The 7,373-nt window shown below is 40.6% G+C and overlaps 2 long non-coding RNA genes across 5 annotated transcripts in view; one reads left to right on the forward strand and one right to left on the reverse strand.

Moving 5' to 3' along the window:
- The window catches only part of LOC114673708 (uncharacterized), a 68,225-nt gene extending 65,190 nt beyond the window's left edge, over positions 1-3,035 (reverse strand). For all 4 annotated transcript variants that reach the window (XR_013408302.1, XR_013408301.1, XR_013408300.1 and 1 more), the window contains exon 1: positions 2,930-3,035. This is a non-coding gene — a long non-coding RNA (uncharacterized LOC114673708). The remainder of the gene's footprint in view (positions 1-2,929) is intronic.
- On the forward strand, positions 1,454-7,052 carry LOC114673709 (uncharacterized). The gene is made up of 3 exons (XR_003724504.2): positions 1,454-1,607; positions 5,394-5,474; positions 6,885-7,052. It is a non-coding gene; the product is annotated as an uncharacterized LOC114673709 (long non-coding RNA).
- Positions 7,053-7,373: the final 321 nt, after the last annotated feature.

Raw genomic sequence — 7,373 nt, forward strand, 5'->3', positions numbered from 1 at the left:
AAGGTGGGGAGAGGGGCAGACACACAGAAACATGGGTGCAGGAACACAGGCAGGCTGAAGAGCAGGCACGTGCACTAACAAAAAAGACCTAGCAGCACATGTCTGCTACAATAAACAACTTTCAAAGGAAAGCCTTCCTCTCAGGACAGTTGATGAGGGCAGGCAGGGCTATTCCAAAGTCGGAGGGCTGCGGCTGTTAAGTAGCTTATCTGGATAAGGAGGGAAAAAGACAAGCACAACAATTATATGATAAGGCAGAAATCAACCGAATGTTTACTTGTGTTTAGAGGAAGCAGGATTTGATTACTTTTATGGGTGACTCATCATTTTAATTATCATTTATAATATAATTCCAGTTTTACATTTTTTATGTACAAAATTATAACAAGTTATAGGATGAAAATACCCATATCAATCAACAGGCTAAGCATGTCCATCATATATGTGTCCTTTATGAGAGATGACAAATTAATATTAAAATGTTAACCAATGCCGATATCAACAAAAGCCAATATCAACAAATGCAAACGTCAATGCGAAGAGTCAGACTTAGAGTGGACATCACTGTGCACAAGAATTGCATATAAAATGTCAAGCATTTTTCATAGACATAATTGTAATACAATTTATTTGAATGAATTGAGTGGTATCTTATGGTTTTTAAGTTTTTATTTTTATTTTTATGAAGTTTATTTTTAATTTAGTAAAACATTTTATTCTAACCCATAGGTCATTATTAATACAAATTGTGTGATATTCACCATGTTACTCTTTTGAGGGATGTGCAAGCTGTACAAAACAGTAATAACAATGGTTTTGCCATTAGTCTGGTTAGGAGAGGCACTAGGGTCAATCCCTGCCAAATACTACTCAATACATCCTTACATCATTGGTCCTGCAACGATGTCCATGTCCTACTTCCTAGAACCTGTGCGTATGTTAGGTTATGTGGCACAGGGGAATTAGGTTGCAGAAGGAATTAGGTTGCTAATGAGGTAAACTTGAGATGAAATCATCTTGAATTATCCTGGATCATTTGGGTAGGCCAATTGTAATCATGGAGCTCTTCAAAGTGAAAGTTGGAGGCAGGAGACACAGAGAGAGAACTAGAGGGAGAAGCAGAGAATGGGTAGCATGGGAAGAACACAGCCTGATTTTGCTGGTGTTAAGACAGACAAAGATGTCACAAACCCGAATGGGGCACTCTCTAGAACCCAGAAAGGGCAGAGAAACAACTTCTCCTGGAGTCTCAAGAAGGAACACGGCCTTCCCGACACGTTGATTTTAGCCCAGTGTGACCCGTTTCGGAATTCCAACCTCCAGAATAGTAAAGAATAAATTGTTGTTGTTTTAAGCCACTGTGTTTGTGATGATTTGTTCTGGTGATTATGATGCCATAAAATCCTCTTATGCCACCAGAGTTTCATTATCTTCCTGCTGATGGCAGAAGTGCAAAAGAGTGAGGAGAAGCCCCCAATGCTCTTAAAGCCTCAGCCCAGGCCTGTCACCTCTACTTAGCTTACTATCAGTGGGGTGAGGAAATATACATCACCTTCTGTGGAAAGAACGTCAAAGTCATACAGCTAAAGATGTGGAGACAGGGAAGGGTAAAGTCTTGGACACAGTAAAACAACTTACTGCAGGGGACATCTTACTGCGGTAACATCTTACTGCAGTCACGCATTCATAGCTCTTATGAATGGAGATTAACTACTAAATGTTCCCCATCTTAAATTAGAATTCAGGCATTCCTTCCTTTAAAATGAGCACCATGCTGCACTCATTATATTGGAAAATTGTGAAAGTTGAACAATTTTACTGCTACACGGGAAGGGTGAAAACGATTTGTTTGTGGGGCATTTGCACTGGTACAGCCGTTCCAAAGAGCAATCTAGTGGTACTTATTGAAATTAATAATGTATTTTATATATTCTGTCTCCCAGCAAGGCCTGTCTGTCCATCCCTCAGGAAAATTCAAAAAGTTGTACAACAAAACAGACACAGGAGAGGGGAAATGTATTGAAGTGTGGCTAAATGTTGCAAAGAGTACCCCACTGGTAGGAGAACAAAATACAAGATGTGACAGAGGCATATTATGGCTTATGTCATATACTATGTGGCAGTGAAGAGTAATGAGTGAGATGCACATACAGAAACATGTATGGATTACAGAAACATATGTTGAGTGGGAAAACAGAGAGAGGGAAATCTCACAGCATAATACCATCTATGCATAATTAGGTGCCCACATAGCACTGGGTAGTTTTCAAGCATCTGTAATTATCTATATAAATATGTAGCAGGTGGATTGCAACAAAATATAGTAAATACACAAATAGGTGCCTATGTGGGGGTTTGGAAATGGGATTGAAAAAAACAGGAAACTCAAAAGATTCTTAAAAGAGAGGCCCTGACAAATGGATGATGACAATAGTAACTCATAAACTAAGTACTGGCTAAAGCAAATTCGGCACACCTGATCCTTAAAAGCGTGGGAGGGAGAGAGGAAGAAAGGGAAAGAGAGAACCTAAGGGAAGACTCCAGGAAAGAAGTAGAGGAGGTATTTGGCAGTCAGGTAACAGCTTCATAAAGCGGCTAAGTTTCTATATCACGGTTCTTATTTTCTATTAATTTCTTTATTTGGGAGGAGATATCAATGCTTTCTAGCCTTCCTTAATAGCACTGTGTGTGTGTGTGTGTGTGTGTGTGTGTGTAGCAGCACTCATATATATATATATATATGAAACGTCTCTGTGAAATTTCTCTATAGCTATTTCATTTCTCTCAACTGTTCTTAGTAAGTAGTTTCTGAGAGCTATTTGACTTCAAGGGTTAATTTTTAAACCTACATTTCAAGGTTTTCCTTTTCAAAATGCATCTTTCTTGTGAATAAATATGGCAGAATGAGGCAGCTGAAGTGATCAGTTACCTTGGGTGTGTCCTCAATCACGGAAACTTTTCTCTGCAGGATGGAAATTGCTTTCATCTTTCAAAGTAAAGCCATGGAGAGAAGGCTGGACCAACCAGGCTGTTGAGAAATTAGAGAAAATCTCAGTCTTTCAATGAGAGGGACAATTGAAGAAGCTTCCCAGGCTGCAGCTACTGTGATGCCATTGTGTTGGCTTCAGAAGTTAGCTACACCTCATGCTGCTGCCGTCCATGCTGACTGCAGTCCCCTGGGCACGTTTACGTTTTGTCTGAGTTCTTAGCACTCATTTTTTCTGGCATTCAGGTTTCCCATCTGTAACCACTGTTGCCAGAGGTAGAGGCTTTGTCAAGATTGAGGACTATGCTGGACACACAGTAATTCCATTATCACCAGATAAATTAGTAATGAATGAACACATGATGCTCTGCGCGCTCTCTCTCTCTCTCTCTCTGTACGCACACACACACACACACACACATCCATCATACCTATATTTCCCCTGGAGATCTATTCTGTCATTTCTCTTACTACCATTCACTCCCTTCCCATTTCTGCTGGAATCCTGCATCACCAGCCCGCCTCTCTCACTCTTGCCAAAGCTCCACCGCCTGTGGGTCTCCACCGGCCTCTCTCTTCAGCTTGCTCAAGACCAAGATGCAGGAGCTGCAGCATTCAGGTAAATTATGTAGGGGAAGGGTAGGATATGATGGGAAGCCAAAGCAGAGACCCTTTTCTCCTAGAATATCCTGGCCTGGATTACCAATATTTTTGGCATTTAGGCACTCACTGGACTGGCAGGGCAGGGTATAAACGGGGCTGGCTGCTTGTCAAGCTGTTATCTCCCTTAACCAGTCTGTCAGCAGTTCTCAGGGAAAACACAAAATCTTTCCCACAAAGGTGCAGAGAACGCACTCTGATTGTATTTCATCATTTTAAAAGAAAAGACGATTACTTCAAAGAGGTAACTATGCTGCTGATGGGATTTCAGGCTTTAGTAGACACAATATTTTAAAAATCCAGAGCATTTCCACACATAAGAAAACAGACAGATGTATCCAAACATTGCCTCTCTTTCAACCCATTTCAAATGAGGAGCAGGATTAGCACTTCTCAGAGTTCAGGGTAAGTAATCCACTCATCAAGGTGTCCGTAAACAATGTGCAGGAGTAGGAGGAAGGGTTTCATGTTACCCAGTGGATCGCATTTTACTTCAAAATTTCACCTCTGACTCTACCCTCAATCCTCCAAGAACGTACTTCGGTCCCTTCTCCCAATCTCCAAACTTGCCACTGGCACCCCTCTGACATAACAACAAGGCTTTCCTATTGGGATCCCCCTCCTCAGAAGACAAGGAGAGTTTTCTGTCACACATAAAACAGGTCAGGCTGTGAGATAAGAACTGGAAAGTTGGGCTTTTTTTCTTTGTGTATGTAAATTCTTAGTTGAATATGCATGTAATGTTAAAAAAGACTCTTCGTGGATATTTACCAGTTCAAATGCTTTTTCCAGATTGTTTTCCAGCATGAAAAAAAAAAAAAGCAATTGGAACCAGCCTTAAATTAGAATTAAAAACAGATACTTTTAAAAAGTGTATGTAAAAAAGCTCTAGGTTACTGAGATTCTTTAATCACGACAACTTTAAAATGTGCCATCTGTGGGCAGCAATAGGGTTCTCATCAGTTGAAAGGTGAAGGTTAATCGTAAACCGCTGAAGAGCTGACTCCAAGCTTAGCTCTGAGTGGAGAATGTATTACATAGTCATGATCTTATTTAGCATGCAGGGTAAATCGCCTCATTAGGAATATAATGTGAAGGAGATTCACAACTTTTCCAACAGGGTCAGAGGGGTCAATTAAGGAAAAGAAGGGGGGCAGTCGTGGAAATAAGACTCTGGCTCGCTGTGGGTGTATGCTTGTCTTGTCTAGTGCCTATAAACTTACTCATTTTAAGAATGATATCTGTCGAGAAAGGAGAAAAGGCCCCATCAGAAGGTGAAGACCCAGAAAAACCTTTCAGAGGTTTGTTCCAGAGGCCATAGGTATGAAATGCAGTCACAGACAGCCAGTTGAGGGAGTCTGAAAGGCAAGGGTGAGAAAGGGTAGCAAGAGGTAACAATCGTTTCAATTAACAGTAGCTTTCGTTAACCCTGAGCTGGCCCTCAGCACAGGTGGGAGGAAAGGAAAGGTGGTTTTCTTTCGTCCAGTTTTCTTTCTTTATCCTGTAGGAAATCTTTTCCTTTACTCATGGCCCAGAATAATTTCTACCCTGAATGGCCCAAATCCAAACTTTCAGCACAGTAATCTATATGAAACTCCTCTGATGGCTCAGGGCTCATTTTGGGTAGGATCTTGACCTTTCCGTCTTTCCCAAGGTTGCCTGCTTCCTCTAGGGCAGTCACGGCTTATCCTTTCTGGCTCCTCTTTTACCACCTTCTACTGGAATTTACCTGACCTCCTCTTCTCAGCTTGGCAGGCTCTAGAGAGACTGACCTCTGCAGATGGTTTAAAGGGAGAAGTTCACAGGGCTGCCAATCAGGCCTGTGCAGGTAAGAAATGTATTCTAGCAGTGGTCTCCTGGAGGCTTCACTTCCTGTTGCTTTCTCCCACAAAACAATGACTTTTTTTTCTTTCTTTTTTTTGAGACAGAGTCTCTCTCTGTCACCCAGGCTGGAGTGCAGTGTGTGATCTCGTCTCACTGCAACCCTCCACCTCCCAGGCTCCCGTGATCCTTCTGCCTCACCTTCCTGAGTAGCTGGGATTATAGACAGGTGCTACCAGGCATGCCCAGCTAATTTTTGTATTTTTAGAGGTAGTAGAGATGGGGTTTCACCATTTTTCCCAGGCTGGTCTCAAACTCCTGACCTCAAGTGAGCCGCCCACCTCAGCCTCCAAAAGTGCTGGGATTATAGCATGAGCCACTGTGCCTAGCCTTAAAAGAATGGTTTTAGTAGACATTTCAGAGACGCTGGTTTCCATTTGAGGTACAAGGGACAAAAGATAATACTCTTGACATTAGGTAAAAAGGATAATGAAGAAGCAGTTTTTCTAGGCTTAGAACTATTTTTCTAAGACATGGAAGAGACACGGTTTTAAGGGTTCCTAAAATACCAATAGATATTAAAAAGAGTAATGCCTTTTCCATCATCATATCCCTCGGAAAGGAGTATCCAATGACTTAGGAGGTAAATCTCTAATGTTTCAATATTGAGAATTGATAGTGTTAACTTATCAAGCAATCAAATTTCTTACATAATATTGGCATTTAAAGATGCTGAGAAACTTTCAGGAACTACTTAATTTTACTCAACTCTATCTGTGACTCTGGCAAAATAACTTTGCTAATTTTAAAAAGAGGTAAAAATGATCTTACATGTACGTAACATTAACCACTATCATAGGGTAAGAATGAAGTTAGGGAACTTGAAGATTGCTTTGCGTGTAGACAGGGAACTATAAAAATGTCACCACTGAGTAAAAATGACCGAAACTTTAGTTCCAACTCCTCTGTGGAAGCTTGTCATTTTAATTTCAGTGTCCTGATTTTTAAAACAGAGTAAACTACAGGGTCTTAAGATTTAATCCATTTTGTCATTTTTAGTCATTCGATAAGTTATACTGTGGCATTTGAATAATGTGTTCCTGGCATGTGATGAGCAAAATGTGTAATATACACAGAAATAAAAATAAGGCAAGTAGGTCTCTATAGAGCAGCCATTAGCCATTTCAGAGTCTAAGGTCTTTACCAGTAAAGAAAACTGTTGTTTGGTTTCCATTGTAGCCTGGTGGCTGGCAGATAATCCCTGCCTTATTCTGTGAGAAAGAAAAAAAAAAATCAGAGGGTTAAGAATGCGATAATATGGAGATATTATAAAATTATTTTCTGACTCTGGTACTAAACATCCTAATTCCAACTGTAAAGATCATTGTTGGTAGCTAATGTAACTTTTATTCCATAGAAAACTCAACAGTCTAAAAGAATATAGGGAGACAGAACCCAACCTAGAAGAAATGGACAAATTCCCAGACACATCAAGGAATTCCTAGACAACTATCAAAACTGAATCATGATTAGATAGAAAATCTGAACGGACCAATATAAGTAAAGAGATTAAAGCAGTAATAAAACAAAGATTAGCCAGGCGTGGTGGTGCATGCCTGTAACCCCAGCTACTCAGGAGACTGAGGCAGAAGAATCGCTTGAACCCTGGAAGTGGAGATTCCAGTGAGCCAAGATTGCACCACTGCTCTCTGGCCTGGGTAACAGAATGAGACTCTGTCAAAAGAAGAAGAAGGAGAAGGAGAAGGAGGAGGAAGAGGAAGAGGAAGAGGACTCCAGCAAAAAAAGCTGTTGGAATTAATAAATGAATTCAGTAAAGTTACAGGATATATAATTGACATGGTTTGCATTTTTGTCCCTGCCCAAATCCCATGTTGAATTGTAATCC

This window comes from Macaca mulatta, chromosome 18 (genome assembly GCF_049350105.2).
Source record: "Macaca mulatta isolate MMU2019108-1 chromosome 18, T2T-MMU8v2.0, whole genome shotgun sequence".
In the NCBI taxonomy this organism is placed as follows: Eukaryota; Metazoa; Chordata; class Mammalia; order Primates; family Cercopithecidae; genus Macaca; species Macaca mulatta.